This window comes from Rutidosis leptorrhynchoides, chromosome 1, assembly GCF_046630445.1.
Source record: "Rutidosis leptorrhynchoides isolate AG116_Rl617_1_P2 chromosome 1, CSIRO_AGI_Rlap_v1, whole genome shotgun sequence".
NCBI lineage: Eukaryota > Viridiplantae > Streptophyta > Magnoliopsida > Asterales > Asteraceae > Rutidosis > Rutidosis leptorrhynchoides.
In genome coordinates this window covers 156,591,617-156,613,664 of record NC_092333.1, presented here as the reverse complement: position 1 = coordinate 156,613,664, position 22,048 = coordinate 156,591,617, and positions in this window count along the sequence as shown.

The window sequence follows — 22,048 nt, the reverse complement described above, 5'->3', positions numbered from 1 at the left end:
GTGAGTTTCCTGACAGCTTCGAGTCAGCTTCATGAAACAATAAGAAACAAGCTTATTCCAGAAAAAAGTAGAAATCTTCGCTTGGAGAACGCTTAGAAAAAGGATCCCGACCGGGATTGAGCTTGATAAATATGTATTGATCTTAATTCGGTTAAGTGTCCAATGTGTGATGATGATCTAGAGTTGGTAGAGCACGCGGTTCTTGCAAGCACGCTTTGGACGTATGGGTTCGTGTCTTCAACTGGTGGGGCTTCGATAACGTTTCAACACTTTCAGTTGATGAGATATTGAGAGATTTTAATCCTTATTCTATCTCGGTTCATAATTACAAAATTTGTAAGTGGTCAAGTGGATAAGCGGGTATATGATATGGAAGAACCATAATCACAAAGTCTTCCATAACAAATTCTCACCAAGTTCGATGGTGTTAAGTGACATCCAATCTAAAAGTTTTGAGTGGATATCCAAAGAGCTAAGAAGTTGAGCTTTAATTGGCAACAATGGCTCATTTATCCAAGCTCTTGTCCAGTTCGTGCTAGTGATGGTGTGGGTTGATTCTTTTAAAACAACTAGAGATTTGCTATGAATGAAAATATAAGCAAACAAAGTAAGAACAATTGAAAAACTAAATGTGTTTGGATTGATTTCCAAATGATTACAAGTCTAGTTTAAATACTAGAAAAAAAAACATAAACTTCAATCTACAACAAAGCCATCAATTAAAGATGTATTATGCCTATCACACACATGGATTAAAGCCATAAAACAAGGGTAAAAATCTGCCACTAAGAAAGTAATTTAGAAAATTAAGACATAAAGTCCGGAGTCAAATTGGACAAGATTAACTACTTGCTGCAGACAGAGAATGCAATATGCTTAGTACGAGCATGAAAAACAGGATTTAAAGCGTGACGACCCGGAAATTTCTGACCAAATTTAAATTTAATCTTTATATGATTTTGACACGATAAGCAAAGTCTATAAAGTTGAGTCACAAAACTTTTGAACTGTTTACATGGATACATTTAACATGTGACTATTCACAAACAATTGTATATAAGTATAAATGTAAATATAATTATATAAATATAAATATAAGAGTATATTTAGTATTTTGAATAAATAAGATACACTTCAATTAATTAGAATTAAAAATGAAAAATAATAAAAAGAATAATTATGTACAAGTAAAAAGAATATGTCTAAACATATACATGATATTATTATGAATCTATATGTATATATATGATTCCTAATAATAATATTTATTGTATTGTAATATATATAAATTATATAAATATTCAATATCCAATAATTGTTAGCATGGGATATAAAATATAATTAAATAGTTAATAAGAAATAATATCAAACTTATTTGCAAATAAAAATATAATTGCTACATTATTATTACTTTCAATATTAATAGTAATATCAGTATTAATATTATCATTATATATAACATATAGATATAAAATTTGATATGTAAAAACTATTATATCATTATTATTATTAATATCATTATTATCATTAATAATATTAATATTATTATAATTAGTAGTATTATTAGTATTATTAATAATATTACTATTATCATTTTTATTATTATTGATTATTATTAAACTTATTAAAATTATCATTATTATTATTATTAATATCATCATATTATTATTATTATCATAAATAACATTGATATTTCTATTATTATAATTATTAGTACTTTTATTATTATTAATCAGTATTAGTAGTATAATTATTATTAATTGGTATTAATATTACTAATATATTTATTAATTAATATTAATAATTATTATTATATAAACTATTAAATCAAGGAAAATTACGTGTGAATCAGTTTAAGGTACCTTTCATTCTGTAGTCCAATTTGTTTCTTGTCTTTAAAATCGTACGAATCAAGAATCTATCACAATATACAGTCCAAAATCTGTTTGCAATCACATTCAACTTTTTATTTTTTATTTTTTATATTTCTGTACCTGATGAATAAATCTGTCGACCACCTTATGCTATAAATCAAACGAGTTTACTAGTGTTTTTAACAAACTCATTTAATTCATTATCTACCATTATCAATTATATCTGCAATTCGTGTGAATTAAACAGAAATATATATATACAGCTCGTATTCCTCTGTTCTTCGTATTTTTAGCCAAATCACGATTATTTATTTAATTTCAAAGTCCTTAAATTCAGTTATGTTTGGAATCTTTATTACGAACTATCTGCAAAGTTTCAAATCTCAATTTTTCTTAACGAGCTCTAATTTTGGAGTCAAAGTTTGATTTCAAAAAGTCAACTAATGTGTTCATCACGAAATTCGGTTGAGTTTTGATGTTTCAAGTTCAATTGATGGTTCAGAAAGTTTATAGGAAGGATTTCAAACATTTTTCATTCGGGAATTATAGTCTATAATAGTCTCTAAGCTCAAAATTGATTTTGTGTTCTTGAAATATTTAAACGAGCTGTTACAGCTTTTATTTAAATCTTTGGTTGTTTTAATTAATTGAATTAATCCGTAATTGTTTTAGTGTCAGTTAAAAATCTTAAATTTATATAAGCAACTAATTATAGGATAGGATTAAGCTTGGTCAATTTGAGTTTGAAATTCTTGATGAAGATGATGATAAAATAAAACGGGTAAAAAAAATAAAACAGTATTTAAAACAGAAAAATGATGGCAGATGGATGGTTGGGTACTTGAGGGGTGAACGAGAGGTCTCGAGTTCGAGCCCGGCTCGGGGCATTTTTTTAGGATAGCTTGTTTGAGGTAGTTATTACTCATACTCGTATTATTATTATTTCATTATTATTTTTATTGTTGTTATTATTATTTTTATTATTATTATTATTATTATTATTATTATTATTATTATTATTAATTATTATTAAGTAATTATTATTATTACCAATATTAGAAATAAGATTATTAATATAATTAATATTATTATCATCATTATTATTATTAAAATATATAGTATTACTATTAATATGACTATTAAAATTTCTATTAAAATCATCATTTTTATTATAAGTACCATTATTATTTAAAATATTATTTTTATGAAAACTAAATTTTTTTTATCATATTATTATTATCATTTTTTTAAACTATTATTATTACTAACATTACTTTTATTATTAGTATTATTATCAAAACTATTAATATCAGTATCATTACTAAATCTAATTACCTTTTGTATTATTATTATTATCATAAAAAGATACAAATTTTTATTTATTATTGTTGATATTATTTTACCAAATAAATAGCTATATAAAAATATATTTTAAATGTATCGCATAATAACATTAATATTTTCATCATAAATAATAATTATTTATCTAAAGTAAATAAAATAAATATAGTTAATATAGTTACCAATGAAACATACAAGTTACTGAAATAACAATTAATAATAATATCTAAACTTGTTCGATTACGATTATATGTTTTAATATATATAATTGATATAGTTTCGTGAATCCGAGGCCAACCCTGCATTGTTCAGTATCGTCGTATGAATATTTTTACTACAAAATATCGTATCGTGAGTTTCATTACTCGCTTTTTATATATATTTTTGGGCTGAGTGCGCTGCTTTTATAAATGTTTTACAAAATAGACACGAGTACTTGAAACTACATTCTATGGTTGAATTGTTATACCGGATATCGCCCTTGTTGAACTTGGTAGCTGATGTGTTCAGCGGTGTATACGAAATATTACGAAATACGACGAAATATAATACAAGTTACACAAGTTTTAATTATTTATTTACAGATAGGATATACCTAAACCTTGCTACAACACAATAGGCAGTGTACCTAATCGTAGAGTAGTATAGTTTTTAGTAAGTTCGGTTCGTTCCACAGGGAGACGGCTTATTTTACACTATATTTTTATATAACTATATTTGTACAAAATATAAATATATATATTACAATTATTATTATTATAAAAAGGGGGTTTTACCGTTTAATGACCGGTTTGTCGATTTTAAAACTTAAGTCACAATTAAAACCTAATGCAAAATATTAAAAATAAATATAACTTAATTTAAAGCGTAAAGTAAATGACGATAATTAAAGTGCGATAATTTAAAGTGCGATAAATAAAATGACGGTAAATAAAATTGCGATAATTAAAAGTACGATAATTAAAAGTGCGATGAGATATAAAATAAAGGAATTATGCTTATTTAAACTTCCGTAATCATGATGTTCGACGTGTTGATTTTAATTTATTACCATGGGTTAATTGTCCTTTGTCCTGAATTATTCGATATGTCCATCTGGTTTTGTCTATAATATTCCATCGGTCATAATTATAAAGTGCGAGAGTCTTCGTCAGATTAACCTTATACTTGAAGTCAAATATTCCAACTAATTGGGGATTCGAACTGTAACAAGGTCTTAATACTTTATTTAATGAATACACCAGGTTATCGACTGCGTGTAATCCAAGGTTTCAATACTTTATTAACAATTACACCAATTACCCTTAAATGTAATCCACCCCTGTTTCAACGAGTCCATTGACTATTAATCCATTCCCGTGTCCGGTCAAATGAACAATTATTGGTATTTATAGATATCCCGCCCACCGTACCCGATTAAGTGTGTGTGGTTATTTATAGATACGTCAAATTATAACCTTTATATTAAATTAACAAGATATCATGTAGTTAAATTAAATATAAAGCCCATTAATAGCCCATAGTCCAATTTCCACAAGTGTCGTTCTTTTATTCAAACCCCAATTATAGTCCAAAGCCCAATAACCCCGTCTTAATATTTAGCCCAACATCACGATTACTTCGGCTCAAATAAGCATAATAATAACTTAAGTACGATACATAATTGAAAAAGGAGAATTTAACTTACAATGATTATTAATCGCGTAGCGTTACACGGACAGAGTTCTGACTTTAAAACCCGTAAAATAACTTTTACATCACCCAAACTAACTAATATAAAACTAAACTAATATATATTATAAATATATATTATAAATATATAATATATATTATAGAAATAAAGAGATTGAATTGATATGGGGTGCAATGGATTCGACAGGCTTCGTGCCTTTTATAGGAGATTTCTGACTTTGGCTGCTCCGCGAGTGCGGTAATTTTGTGCCTTACAGCTTCACGAGTGCGGAGCTTCGGATTCCAGCTCACCACTTTTTGGCCATTTGCTTGTCGACATAATTAATAAATATATATAATTTATATATAATTTATATAATTATTTATATATTATATTATATTCTTGTGCATAGTTGATTTGTACTTTTAGCTCCATTGACTCGCGCGTTGATGCTCAGTTCATGTCTCGGTTCTGGATTTTCGAACGTCCTTTGGTACGCTTAGATATCTTGTACTTTGCATTTCGCGACTTGTACTCTTGTAATTTTTAGACGTTTCTCATCAATAAATTGAACCACTTGAATTGTAACTTGTACGTTTTAGCTTTTTGGTCATTTGTGTCTTCTAATCGTCGTTTTCTTCTTTTGTCTTCGCACTTATTTAATATAAACGATTATTACATGAAAATAAATAATTGCAACTGAAAACTTTATATATTGGAAGGATATTGTGCCTAAATATATGTTCATTTGGAGAACTATCAAATATCCCCACACTTGAGCGTTGCTTGTCCTCAAGCAGTACAGAACTTGAAATTAAATCACACTTCACTCGAATCACTTTTTTTATTCTCACACTTTATACATCAGTGATTTTGATACGGCGGTATAAAAAATGATAGTAACAATGTGGTTTACAGTCCCACATGACTATGAAAATTTAGATTCTTTAAGGAAATTGGATCTTTATGAAAACATTTGATCTTTTAAAAATTCATTCTATCTTTTACCCTAGATAAGTTTTCTAGAATAACCCTTCACCGGTGTTTGCAAAATATTTTTGTGGGTTGCATGGGTTTCATATTTAAAATTTTAGCTCAAAACTTACGGTTTTGTGTCACCCACTTGCTAACCTTGTATTAGGAAAGCAACACGTCCAGTATACTTGCTCCGTATATTACCTTTATATATATATATATATATATATACATATATACATATATATATACATATATATATACATATATACATATATATATACATATATATACATATATACATATATATATACATATATATATATATATATATATATATATACATATATATATATATATATATATATATATATATATATATATATATATATATACATATATATATATATTATATATATATATTGTAAAGAAAAGCGATGAACAAGCAACTATTAAGGCAATGTCTAATGACATGCTTTTGATTATGGTCAAAAACGTGTCGGATGCAAATACTATCCTTTGTAGGAGCAATAGTAAACATTACCCTATAATTTTTTGGTCTGGCACAAGGTCCTGTCTTCGACCATGCTATGCAACCACCGTTCTTACGGTTGACACCCGATTTGGTTCAGGTGACCTAATGAATTCGGATGAATTCTCGGGATTTTACGTTCAATGGTAATGAACGCATTGAAAATAGGTTTTCAGAAAACAAATCGGTTTTAATTTGATCAAAATATTTTCTCGTTCAAGTTCGAGTTTAGATATCATCGAATTTCATGAGTTTGTAATTCTCAATCTTTAAGGTCAATCTCAAGGATTGAGTAATATCAGGCTTAAAAGCTGATTTTTAATCTTTAAGGAGATTATCCTTTCTGGGGGTCTAATTCATTAGTCTTATCAAGCTAATTTGCACAGCGCTCTCCTCATTTTACGAGACAGATCCTCTCATGGTTAGGATAAGTCTGACCACATGGCGACCCTGTTTGATGCTGAGGTCCATGGATTTCCTGCTGATTTTAGAGATGACTTTTCTAGATTTTTCGTCAACCTACAGCTGGTCTGGACGACAACTTCCTGACCTAAATCAAGAAGCGCGTGTCTTTTTTTTTGGAAGACTTTACTTCCTTTTAATGATGGAATTGATTCATCGTGTAGATCCATCTTTTCTTTTCTTTCATTGGGTAAAACAGTTAATTTAGTCTAAAACAAAAGCACCTGCAATAACTTTATAGAAATATGTGATAGATAGTTTTTAATTGAATAACTTGGTACATTCTCCCCACACTTGACTTTTATTTATTTCTTTCTTTGCCTTTTTATTCTCCTCTTTTCCATTTTAAATGAATTAAAGCATTTTAGGTTGTTTCTTAATTTATGTCCTTTCCTAGGTAACGATAATTTCGGTATTAATACCTAGTTTTCATCGTTCATAAATATGTATAAACATGATTTTGAATTCATTTAGTTGAAAATTTTTCAAAATTTCACAAAATTTGGAAATTAAACTAAGTGTAATCCTGAGAGAATTTATAACCCTTCCCCACACTTGAGATCATGCAATGCCATCATTTGCATGAAATCAGACTATAATAATAAATTCATGAGGGTGATTAGTGTAGAAAAGTGATTAAAAATACCTAGTTTGTAATTACTAAGCTCGTCGAATGATAGATGGCGCGCCTCATCGTTCATTCCTTTTGTTGTTTTATCACATATATTTTTCTTCAAAAACGGTTGCTTTTCTGAACTGTTTGCTAATTTTTGAAAATATGTCTTTTACCCTAACTTATCATGCATTTTTATTAACGAGTTATGCACTAACCCGAACCCCTAATTTAATGTTAAGTAGGTTTAGACTTTCCCACACTTAGCTGACGACATGTAAAGTCGGTAGAATAAGTTCCACGAATTATAATAGTGAGCCAGTTATTTACATCTCGGGTGGTGTATAATATATCAATGGGTTTAAAGTTTAGACTCACCCAATCGTCACTACTTAATTCTTTTTTAAGTGTAGCTTTTAGTAAATGGATATGTCTCTTTTTTGGTTCTTGGTCAAATGGATCGATATACACTGACATACATATTTCTATAGGGTGGACAATTCCTAACATTTCCTTCTGTTCATTCTCGGGATCAAAGTTTTCACCTCGGTTACGCAGTTGGGTGAAATCCGAGGTGTCATTATCTATTACAGCTCGTAGTTCATCTTCGGTAGATGACTCGTCTATTGAGAATATTGGGTTAGAAGGTTGCGGAATGGTGAATTTCGGGATTGAAGCAAATTCTTCTTCTTTAATGGTTCTTATCGGTCCCACCACTTTGGTCTCGGGGGTAAAATTTTCAACGTTATCGTTTTCCCAAGAGTACCAATTTCTCACCCTTATTTCTTCTTCATCCATTAATGGATCGATGATTTCGTCGGTAGAGGTTAATGTGTCGGTATGTTGTGAAATTGGTAAAACTGAATAAAAATTATCATCGGGATAATTGGTGATTTCGGAGCTCTTGAATTCATCAAAATTCGATGATATGAGATTTTCTTGCACACGACTTCTCAGATTAACAGGTGTGTAGTCAGATAGAGTTTCAGCTTGTCAATTTGCAAACTCTCTCATTTGTTCATTTTGAGCGTCAAATTCTTCGAGTTTGATTTTCATATAATCTAATAAATTTTCATACACATAATTTTTCTCGTCCTCTGGTTGTTGAGTTTGGATATATTCTTGGGAATAATCTCAATTTGAATTGTATTCCTCATAATCATTCCATTCAGGTTCCATGGGTGCATAATTTTCTATAGGAACATAATAAAAACATTCTCATGTTGAGTGATAATCTCCACAGATTTCACAACCAGTTATTGTTTCGTCATTCGTGATCCAAGATTGACCGAACGAATTTTCTACTCATTTGAGAGTATTGATTTAATTAATTTTGGATTTCAAAAAGAGTTTCCATAGCCTTGTTTTCAAAATTTTCCATTTTATTGCGATGGCCAAATTTTAGCTACAATGTGGTGCATTAACTAATTATCCTATTAGTTATAAAACTAAAAATTATATAAGTTATCAAATTAATAGACTTTTCTGCTTTTGCCCACGTTTCGAATAGCCAAAAGATGTAGCAGAGAGCCAGGATCCTTTAAATGGAAAATCCACAACTCAGCCACTAACAAATCCAACTATTACTACGAAGCAGAAAATTTTGGTTGTCTATTGATTAAATCGCTTACAATAATTTTTTCGTCAAAATTTAACGAAAACTTTGAAAATTCTCTGTTCTAAAAACTAGAGCGTAGAAATGAAAAAGAAAAAGAAACGCGTCGAAAAACAAGAGGTCAAAAAACAAACGTCGAAAAACTAAATATTAAAACTTAAGTCTAAAGGTATTAAAGCTTAAAGGAATTCTAAATCCAAAACGGCTGTTACTTAAAAGGCACTAAAATATATAAACGGCGTCGCAAAATTCTAAAGCCCCTAAATCTTAATCTAAAGAAAAGCACTTAAGGGATTTTACGGCAAAGCCTAAAAATCTAGAAATATAAAAGTAACTACGGCAAAATACAAAACCTAAAACTATATAACGAACGATAAATATACAAATTATGAATTTAAACGAATAAAAAGTTACAAAATATAAAAATAAAACTAAAGTTATAAAAATACAATTTTATAAAAATATTATTTTTATATTATTTATATAAAAGTACTAATATAAATATAAATATGTAAATAATAATAATTAAAACTTAAAATACAAATTATATTAAAACTATATAATAATTAAACCCTAATAATAATAATAAATATAAGATTAAAACCCTAATTCGTATTTAATGCAGTCCAAGGTTTAACCTGTCAGACAGACTCACGACTGCGGTTTGTTTGTGCCTGAGAGCCTCCGCGACTTCGGAGTTATGCAGGCTCAGAATGCTTGCAGGTTAAAACTGGTTCGGCAGTTTCAGTTTTCGATTAATTATTTTTTTTATTTTTTTATATTGTTTTCTCAAACTTATATATAATTACAAATATAGATTAAAAATATAGCACTTCGCGCTTCTCGGTAGCGGCGCCAAAAACTTGATGTGTGCAGCGGTGTATATTAAATATTACGAAATACGACGAAATATAATACAAGTTACACAAGTTTTAGTTATTTATTTACAGATGGGATATACCTAAACCTTGCTACAACACAATAGGCAGTGTACCTAATCGTAGAGTAGTATAGTTTTTAGTAAGTCCGGTTCGTTCCACAGGGAGACGGCTTATTTTACACTATATTTTTATATAACTATATTTGTACAAAATATAAATATATATATATTACAATTATTATTATTATAAAATGGGGGGGTTTTACCGTTTAATGACCGGTTTGTCGATTTTAAAACTTAAGTCACAATTAAAACCTAATGCAAAATATTAAAAATAAATATAACTTAATTTAAAGCGTAAAGTAAATGACAATAATTAAAGTGCGATAATTTAAAGTGCGATAAATAAAATGACGGTAAATAAAATTGCTATAATTAAAAGTACGATAATTAAAAGTGCGATGAGATATAAAATAAAGGAATTATGCTTATTTAAACTTCTGTAATCATGATGTTCAACGTGTTGATTTTAATTTATTACCATGGATTAATTGTTCTTTGTCCTAAATTATTCGATATGTCCATCTGGTTTTGTCTATAATAGTCCATCGGTCATAATTATAAAGTGCGAGAGTCTTCGTCAAATTAACCTTATACCCGAAGTCAAATATTCCAACTAATTAGGGATTCGAACTGTAATAAGGTCTTAATACTTTATTTAATGAATACATCAGGTTATCGACTGCGTGTAATCCAAGGTTTCAATACTTTGTTAACAATTACATCAATTACCCTTGAATGTAATTCACCCCTATTTCAACGAGTCCATTGACTATTAATCCATTCCCGTGTCCAGTCAAATGAACAATTATTGGTATTTATAGATACCCCGCCCACCGTACCCGATTAAGCGTGTGTGGTTATTTATAGATATGTAAAATTATAACCTTTATATTAAATTAACAAGATATCATGTAGTTAATTAAATATAAAGCCCATTAATAGCCCATAGTCCAATTTCCACAAGTGTCGTTCTTTTGTTCAAACCCCAATTATGGTCCAAAGCCCAATAACCCCGTCTTAATATTTAGCCCAACATCATGATTACTTCGGCTTAAATAAGCATAATAATAACTTAAGTACGATACATAATTGAAAAAGGAGAATTTAACTTACAATGATTATTAATCGCGTAGCGTTACACGGACAGAGTTTCGACTTTAAAACCCGTAAAATAACTTTTACATTACCCAAACTAACTAATATAAAACTAAACTAATATATATTATAAATATATATTATAAATATATAATATAAATATATAATATATATTATAGAAATAGAGAGATTGAATTGATATGGGGTGCAATGGATTCGGCAGACTTCGTGCCTTTTATAGGAGATTTCTGACTTTGGCTGCTCCGCGAGTGCGGTACTTTTGTACCTTACAGCTCCGCGAGTGCAGAGCTTCGGATTCCAGGCTCACCACTTTTTGGCCATTTGCTTGTCGACATAATTAATAAATATATATAATTTATATAATTATTTATATATCATATTATATTCTTGTGCATAGTTGACTTGTAATTTTAGCTCCGTTGACTCGCGCGTTGATGCTCAGTTCATGTCTCGGTTTTGGATTTTTGAACGTCCTTTCGTACGCTTAGATATCTTGTACTTTACGTTTCGCGACTTGTACTCTTATAATTTTTAGACGTTTCTCATCAATAAATTGAACCACTTGAATTGTAACTTGTACGTTTTAGCTTTTTGGTCATTTGCATCTTCTAATCGTCGTTTTCTTCTTTTGTCTTCGCACTTATTTAATATAAACGATTATTACATGAAAATAGAACAATTGCAACTGAAAACTTTACATAGTGGAAGGATATTGTGCCTAAATATATGTTCTTTTGGAGCACTATTAGTAGCCTAAGAATTGGTGTTTATTATAATTGCCACCAATTGACGCGAATCCTAAAGATAGATCTATGGGCCTTGACACGCCCCAGTCAGAGAATTTAAACTGCTTTAGTACTTCGATGTTTATATGCTTGGGGATATTCTAGATGCATTTTCTTAATGTCGGTTACCAGGTGTTCAATCCATATGAATGAATTTTAAAAACTTACAAGTGTATGATTATTGAATAAATGAAATCTTGTAGTCTATTAAAAATTATGGAAATGATTGATTACGATAAACTAATGAACTCACCAACCTTTTGGTTGACACTTGAAAGCATGTTTATTCTCAGGTATTAAAGAAATCTTCCGATGTGCATTTCCTCATTTTAGAGATATTACTTGGAGTCATTCATGGCATATTTCAAAAGACATTGCATTCGAGTCGTTGAGTTTATCAAGATTATTATTAAGTCAATTATAGTTGGATATATTATGAAATGGTCTGCATGCCGTCAAATTTTGATGAAATAAAAGTTATCTTTTAAAAACGAATGTAATGTTTGTAAAATGTATCATATAGAGTTCAAGTGCCTCGCGATGAAACCAATTGATATGAATCGTTTATAATCGATATGAACGGGTCCTTTCAGTTGGTATCAGAGCGGTGGTCTTAGCGAACCAGGTCTTGCATTAGTGTGTGTAACTGATAGTTGCTTAGATGCATTAGTGAGTCTGGACTTCGACCGTGTCTGCATGTCAAAAATTTTACTTATCATTTCGTGTCGAAAATTACCTGCTTATCATTCTTATGGAATTACTTGCTTATCATTCTTAATCAAGACATATCTTACTGCCTGGATTGCATGAATAGTATACAGACAAAAATTTATATCTTAGCGTATCTGTTACTGTAAACTTTGCCTGACATATTTCGTAAATTCCTCCGTAATCCATGAAATATTTTGTTCTATATATATAGATATTCTATGTAAATAGAATACCATCCGATAGCCGAAAATCATTTCATACCGAAAAACCCTTTACTCAAACGTACGAAATGGAACTCGCCACTAGTTCAAGTCCCTCGGATTCCGATATGGAGTTTCACTCGAGCTCTGACAGCAGTGTGACTAGAATGGATCAACCAATTAGCCATCATCTAATCTAGATGAATTGGGGATGGGTTCGTAGTTGACTTAATCAATGAAAACGCGAAGAAGATGATCCCTTCCACCAACCGAATTTACCTCTTGGTGAACAACCTGAAGCACTTACCGACGAACCTATCCGAAACACTATTTTCAGCCTCATTTTCAAGGTAGCTCGTCACGATTATATTCTATCCACAATTCTAAACCTTATTCATCCACTCGTTCCGACCGACTATCATCCCAGAATAATGGAATAAGTCAACGAGCTTCGCGCTCGAGTAATCAAATTGGAGAATATGGTGCAAAATTTACCAGCTTCAGCAACATCACCGGCACCAACAGTACCATCAGTAACAGTACCAGTACCATCAACAAACCATGCCTCAACATCTTATTCTGTACCTCGAGTATAATCATCGTTCTACGTATCGTTCTACATCAACTACCTTCGTTCTTCATGGTAATTATGTAATCTCTAATGTTTTAGAGATTATGTATTCTAAATCTAATGATAAATCAAATGAGATTAATATCATATTGACTCATTAAATCCATGATTACATCTGAAGAAAATATATATGTATATATGTTTTCATAAAAATTGTAATTAAAAATTCTTTTGTACAAACTATTAATGATGAAAATATTTTAACGGGTAGGTAATACCCGAGGAATATTTAGATTTCACATTAATAAGTTACACTGTACATTCTTCGAAATCTGATTCAATAGTCAATTACTATCCTATATACATCCACAGATATACGTATCCGTTCAATGCAGAATAACCATTTTCTTTCAATTTCATATTTGGATTTTGACATATCATAATCCAACAAGTGGCATAATGAAGAAAACATTGGACAAAATAAAATTTGTTAGAAACAAACAAATTAACTATGAGAAATTTTGTTATGAATCCACGCTAACAATATCCTAGCTAACTGTACCTAGCTAACTATTCCTAATTCCTTATTACATTTTAATTATCGCAATTTATTTATCGTAATTTATTTATCGTAATTTTAATTCTCGCAATTTTATTTATCGTCATTTAATTTCTGTTTTTTTATTTTGCGCACTTTATTTATCATCATTTAAATACTGTTGTTTACGCACTTTAAATATCGGGACACGTATACAAGGTTTTGACATATCATATCGACGCATCTATATATATTATTTGGAATAACCGTAAGTCACTCTATATCGCGGTAATGCTCGAGTTAGCATATAAAGGGTCGAGGTTGATTCTAAAATAATATATATACTTTGAGTTGTGATCGAGTCTTAGACATGTATACAATGGGTCATGATACATATTAATTAATTCAACTATTATATATTAAACTATACATAAATTATTGAATTACTAACTGTGGACTACTAACATTGGACAATTAAAATGAATTAAAATATAGATTATAACATATGAAACTAAACATTTCTTCAAGTTTGTCACTTGACTTCATCTTAAACCTCATTTGTATCTTGACGATTACAATCTACGTTCAAACCTTTCATGATCCTTGAAAACACCTCAATCGGGAGGATGAACCAACCGCACTTCATCTACAGAAGAAAAGATTGATACATTTAGTTATGCACCTGAAAACACTCGGAAACTAAGTAAACGTTTAACACATATCTGTACTAGCTCCTTTGGCATTGCTATTACCGAAAATAACATTGCAATTCTTTTTCAAATTAGCCAATTTTGTCACAGCTCTAGCAAATCAGCTTCAATTTTTCATTCGAATAAACTTTATTATAAAGATTACCCCTTCATCATCGTTATCGAAAAATTGTTTATACTTCACCACATTAGCAGTAAACTTACCAGCAACTTCATTACTCATTGACTTAAGTCTCTTTGAAGAACCATTATATTTGTTCCTTAAAATCTATTCATATACTCATCCACATCTTAACAAGAATTACCACATCAATTACCGGGAATTAGTAATAAGTATTTTGAAATCTCGCAGCATGTCTACATCAACAGTTATATGTATACATATAACCTTTATCTCATAGAATTATGATCTTCCATTCTGAAATTCTGAAAAGCACCCAGTCTACAAATCAATACTCCAAATTTTGGAAAATGCTGGTGAAGCAGCAAAAACTGTAAACGACTTTAACAGTCAAAAGTTTGATGATAAAAAGTAATCTGTTGACAAAACTCAGAAAAATAGAAGGTTTGGAACTGGAAACAGATTGAGCAAACTATGAAGAAGGCTGTGGACATATCACAAAGACTAAATCTGCCTTCAAAGAATCCAACTGATTCAGTATCTACTGAAGTCATTAGCGAATACCTTGCTCCTGACTCTACACATTTACGGATAAATCTTCATCATTATCCTTCGATATTAGAAATTCTAAGATATGATCGTATCTTTCATTATAAATATCCTCGATATTTCTAAAGATATTTTCATAACTATTCTTATCTGAAATCATTTATCTCTTTGCGATATCAGTGTAACATTAGGAAGGAAACTATTTCAGTTTCTAAATTCTGAAAAATACGAATGTAAAATATGAATGTTTTTGAAGTAGTGTTGGGAACTGAAGCATGAGTTAGTATAATATAATGACACTTGATCAACGTGATTATATTAAAGTAAGTCATGCTGAGTTTCTAATGAATCATGATGATTCACAGACCATAACGTCATCATGTGCCATGTTACACGACTCTTACATTCTACCTAATCTCTAAACAAATCAAGAACATATTGTTATTAATAGTTTTATATTTTCCAGTGACTTTCGATAATTTAACAAAAGTTTTAAAATATGAAATTGGGGAGAAAGAATAGAAGGTATGATCGGAGAAAATAAGGAAATGAAGGGAGTGGATTTATAGTGAAATATCAGACAGAGCAATCGATACAGATTATCGCATTTAACCAAAGAGGATTCTAATTTCCTTAATTTCGAACTTTTGTTTCGAAGATTATCTTTAAATCCCTGGAATTCGGGAAATCAACCATGACTATGTCAAAAGTTAAGACGAATCTCTATTTCTTTATTTCGAACTTTTACGATAGCTTCGCTTATACTCTTCGACTAATCGAATTATCTTATCCATATTACTCAACAGCAATAAAATTATATTTATCAGCTCATATTCGTCAGGAAAACATTCTTACTGTTAGCCATGCGATCTCGATCAAATTTCAGAGATGAAATTTCTTTAACGGGTAGGTACTGTGACGACCCGAAAATTTCTGACCAAATTTAAATTTAATCTTTATATGATTTCAACACGATAAGCAAAGTCTATAAAGTTGAGTCATAAAATTTTTAAACTGTTTACATGAATACATTTAACCTGTGACTATTCCCGACGATTCACGAACAATTGTATATAAGTATAAATGTAAATATAATTATATAAATATAAATATAAGAGTATATTTAGTATTTTGAATAAATAAGATACACTTCGATTAATTAGAATTAAAAATGAAAAATAATAAAAAGAATAATTAAGTACAAGTAAAAAGAATATGTCTAAACATATACATGATATTATTATGAATCTATATGTATATATATGATTCCTATTAATAATTATTATTGTATTGTAATATATATAAATTATATAAATATTCAATATCCAATAATTGTTAGCATAGGATATAAAATATAATTAAATAGTTAATAAGAAATAATATCAAACTTACTTGCAAATAAAAATATAATTGCTACATTATTATTACTTTCAATATTAATGGTAATATCAGTATTAATATTATCATTATATATAACATATAGATATAAAATTTGATATGTAAAAACTATTATATCATTATTATTATTAATATCATTATTATCATTAATAATATTAATATTATTATAATTAGTAGTATTATTAGTATTATTAATAATATTATTATTATCATTTTTATTATTATTGATTATTATTAAACTTACAAAAATTATCATTATTATTATTAATAATATCATCATATTATTATTATTATCATAAATAACATTGATATTTCTATTATTATAATTATTAGTACTTTTATTATTATTAATCAGTATTAGTAGTATAATTATTATTAATTGGTTTAAATCAAGGAAAATTACATGTGAATCAGTTTAAGATACCTTTCATTCTGTAGTCCAATTTGTTTCTTGTCTTTAAAATCGTACGAATCAAGATTCTATCACAATATACAGTCCAAAATCTGTTTGCAATCACATTCAACTTTTTATTTTATTTTTATATTTCTGTACCTGATGAATAAATCTGTCGACCACCTTATGCTATAAATCAAACGAGTTTACCAGTGTTTTTAACAAACTCATTCAATTCATTATCTACCAATATCAATTATATCTACAATTCGTGTGAATTAAACAGAATATATATATATATATATATATATATATATATATATATATATATATATATATATATATATATATATATATATATACAGCTCGTATTCCTCTGTTCTTCGTATTTTTAGCCAAATCACGATTATTTATTTAATTTCAAAATCCTTAAATGCAGTTATGTTTGGAATCTTTATTACGAACTATCTGCAACGTTTCAAATCTCAATTTTTCTTAACGAGCTCTAATTTTGGAGTCAAAGTTTGATTTCAAAAACTCAACTAATGTGTTCATCACGAAATTTGATTGAGTTTTGATGTTTCAAGTTCAATTGATGGTTCAGAAAGTTTATAGGAAGGATTTCAAACATTTTTCATTCAGGAATTATAGTTTATAACAGTCTCTAAGCTCGAAATTGATTTTGTGTTCTTGAAATATTTAAACGAGCTGTTACAGCTTTTATTTAAATCTTTGGGTTGTTTTAATTAATTGAATTAATCCGTAATCGTTTTAGTGTCAGTTAAAAATCTTAGATTTATATAAGCAACTAATTATAGGATAGGATTAAGCTTGGTCAATTTGAGTTTGAAATTCTTGATGAAGATGATGATAAAATATAGCGGGTAAAAAAAATAAAACTGTATTTAAAACAGAAAAATGATGGCAGATGGATGGTTGGGTACTTGAGGGGTGAACGAGAGGTCTCGGGTTTTAGCCCGGCTCGGGGCATTTTTTTTAGGAAAGCTTGTTTGAGGTAGTTATTACTCATACTCTTATTATTATTATTATTTCATTATTATTTTTATTGTTATTATTATTATTATTATTATTATTATTATTATTATTATTAATTATTATTGATTATTATTAAGTAATTATTATATTTACCAATATTAGAAATAAGATTATTAATATAATTAATATTATTATCATTATTATTATTAAAGTATATAGTATTACTATTAATATGACTATTAAAATTTCTATTAAAATCATCATTTTTATTATAAGTACCATTATTATTTACACTATTATTTTTATGAAAACTAAATTTTTTTATCATATTATTATTATCATTTTTTTTAAACTATTATTATTACTAACATTACTTTTATTATTAGTATTATTATCAAAACTATTAATATCAGTATCATTACTAAATCTAATTACCTTTAGTATTATTATTATTATCATAAAAATATACAAATTTTTATTTATTATTATTGATATTATTTTACCAAATAAATAGCTATATAAGAATATATTTTAAACGTATCGCATAATAACATTAATATTTTCATCATAAATAATAATTATTTATCTAAAGTATATAAAATAAATATAGTTAATATAGTTACCAATGAAGCATACAAGTTACTGAAATAACAATTAATAATAATATCTAAACTTGTTCGATTACGATTATATGTTTTAATATATATAATTGATAATGCTAAAAACTAACACATATTTCATAGCATTATCCTTCAAGAAAGACAAGCTTTTAGTTGCAATTGTTCTAATTCTAAGTAATATTCGTTTTAATAATAAAAGGTGAAGATAAAAGACAGATTCGACGATTTGAAGACGCAAATGACCAAAAAGCTCAAATGTACAAGATACAATCCAAGTTATATTATATTTTCTATAAATTAAAAAGAGTAAAAAAAAATTTAAAAACGTTGAACCTGCGAATTTGAGCCTGCATACCATTTGAACCTGCATTACTCCGCACTCGCAGATCTCTTTGGGCAGCAAATATCCGCACTCGCGGAGCCTGCCAGACTGAAACCTAGTACAGCATTAATTACGTAGTTAGGGCTTTAGTTTTATTATTATTATTAATTAATTAAGATTAGGGTTTAATTTATTAGTTTTAGTTTTAATTAATTTTGTATTTTAAGTTTTAAGTAGTTTTATTAATATATAAATTAATACTTTTATAAAATAATAATATAAAAATAATATTTTTTTAAAAAATAAGTAATTTTATCATTTTTTGTATCTTTTTATAAATTGTATATTTTAAACATATAATTCGTAATTTGTATATTTATCGTTCTTAATTAGTTTTAAACTTAGTTTTTGCCGTAGTTCTTTTATATTTCTAGATTTTTAAGCTTTACCGTAAAATCCCTTAAGTGCTTTTTCTTTAGATTAAGATTTAGGCGCTTTAGAATTTTGCAACGCCATTTTAAGTTTATAGATTTTAGTGCCTTTCTAAGTAATTGCCGTTTTTTGTTTAGAATTCCTTTAAGATTTAATACCTTTAGACGCAAGATTTAGTTTGTTTTTCGACTTTTATTTTTCGACGCTTGTTTTTCGACCTTTTATTTTTCGACGCATTTTTTCTTTTTCATTTCGACGCTCTAGTTTTAGGACATAGAATTTTCTTTATTTTCTTAAATTTCGACGAAAAATTATTTTAAGCTGTTAAATTGATAGATATCCAAAATTTTCTGGTTCGTAGTAAAAGTTGGATTTGTTAGTGGCGAGTTGTGGGCTTCCGATTTAAAGGGTCCTGGTTACCTGCTGCATCTATTGGCTATTCGAAATGTGGGCAAAATCAGAAAAGTCTATTAATTTGATAACTTATATAATTTTTATTGTTATAACTAATAGGATATTCAGTGAATGCACCGAGCAAAACGTTCACCACCTTTCATACGTTCACCTCCTGTAACTCGATCAAGACATTTAGCCAATATTGTCGCCGTTGATTTTTCTTTAGAATCATCATCTAGTCGACCAAGTACTCCAATTCAAATTTCCGATAATCCATTTTTTGAATCCGACCTCACAATTGAGAACTCGGAGGGTATTCAAGGACAATTCAGAGATCCTGAACCACTAATATTTCCTCCGGAATCACCAATCATTCAACCAGAGATTGTTGAGGAAGAAACCATTAAATTAGAATCCTCTAGTGATTCAAATTCAACAAATCCAATCATGGAAAATCAGGTACCTATAAGTATGGAGGATCGAATGAGAGCTACACGCACTAGCCAAGGTCACGCAATTGCTCAACCCGACATTAATGCGCCAGATTATGAAATCAAAGGACAAATCCTACACATGGTAACTAATCAGTGCCAATTTAGTGGTACGCCAAAAGAAGATCCAAACGAACATCTTCGAACCTTTAATAGGATTTGTACTCTATTCAAAACCAAAGAAGTTGAGGATGAACAAATCTATCTCATGTTGTTTCCCTGGACTTTAAAGGGAGAAGCCAAAGATTGGTTAGAATTGTTACCCGAAGGAGCGATTGATACATGGGATGTTTTAGTTGAGAAATTTCTTAAAAGATTCTTTCCGGCATCTAAAGCCGTGAGACTTCAAGGAGAAATTGTTACGTTCGCGCAAAAGCCAAATGAAACTCTATATGAGGCGTGGACAAGATTTGGAACGTTGTTGAGAGGATGTCCTCAACATGGTTTAGACACTTATCAAATAGTGCAAATATTCTACCAAGGATGTGATGTTGCTACACGAAAAGACTTCGACACAGCAGCTGGTGGTTCCTTTATGAAAAAAACCGCAACCGAAGCTCACAAAATTATTGATAACACAGCCTCCCACTCACATGAGTGGCATCACAAAAAAGATATCATTCGATCATCTAAAGCGGCTACAGCCGATTCTAGCCATGACTTTGATTCCATTTCCGCAAAGTTAGATGCTTTCGAGAGACGAATGGAAAAGATGACTAAAGATATTCACGCAATACGAATTAGTTGTGAGCAGTGTAGAGGACCACATTTAACAAAAGATTGTCTCAGTATTGAACAAACAATGGAACAAAGAGAGAATGTTTCATACATGAACTAAAGGCCTGGAAATAATTATCAAAATAATTATCAACCGCCAAGACCAAACTACAATCAAAATCAGAATTATAACCGAAATGTTTCATACAACAACCAACAAGGACCTAGCAATCAACAAGTATCTAACAATACTTACAGTCAGCAAAGACCTATTTTTCCAAATAAACCACCACAAACCGATGATAAAAAGCCAAATTTAGAAGATATGATGTCGAAGCTAGTTGATTCTCAAACGCAGTTTTTCACATCTCAGAAACAAACTAATGAACAAAATGCTCAAGCATTTAGAAATCAATAAGCTTCTATACAAAATCTGGAACAAGAAGTAAGTAACCTAGCAAGGTTGATAGGTGAAAGAAAACCGAGGAGTCTACCTAGCGATACAAATGCTAACCCCAGAAATGAAACAGCTAAAGCCATTACCGCAAGAAGTGGTATTACACTTAAACCACCTGAAATGCCTGTAATTTTTAATGACTCTATTCCTACTACACAGACACCACAGCCTGAGCAAAATAAGGAATCAGAACCGATAGTTGAAAAGGTTAATGAAGATAACACAGTTAAGGCTAAGCCTTATGTTAAACCATACCAACCACCACTTCCTTACCCGAGTAAAATGAGAAAAGAAAGACTTGAAGCCGAGCAATCCAAATTCTTGGATATGTTTAAACAAATAAATGTAAATCTTCCTTTCATTGATGTAATTTCAGGAATGCCAAGATATGCTAAATTCCTGAAAGATCTAATCACAAATAGAAAGAAAATTGAAGAACTCTCGGTTGTTACAATGAATGCTAATTGTTCTGCAGTGTTGTTGAATAAGATACCAGA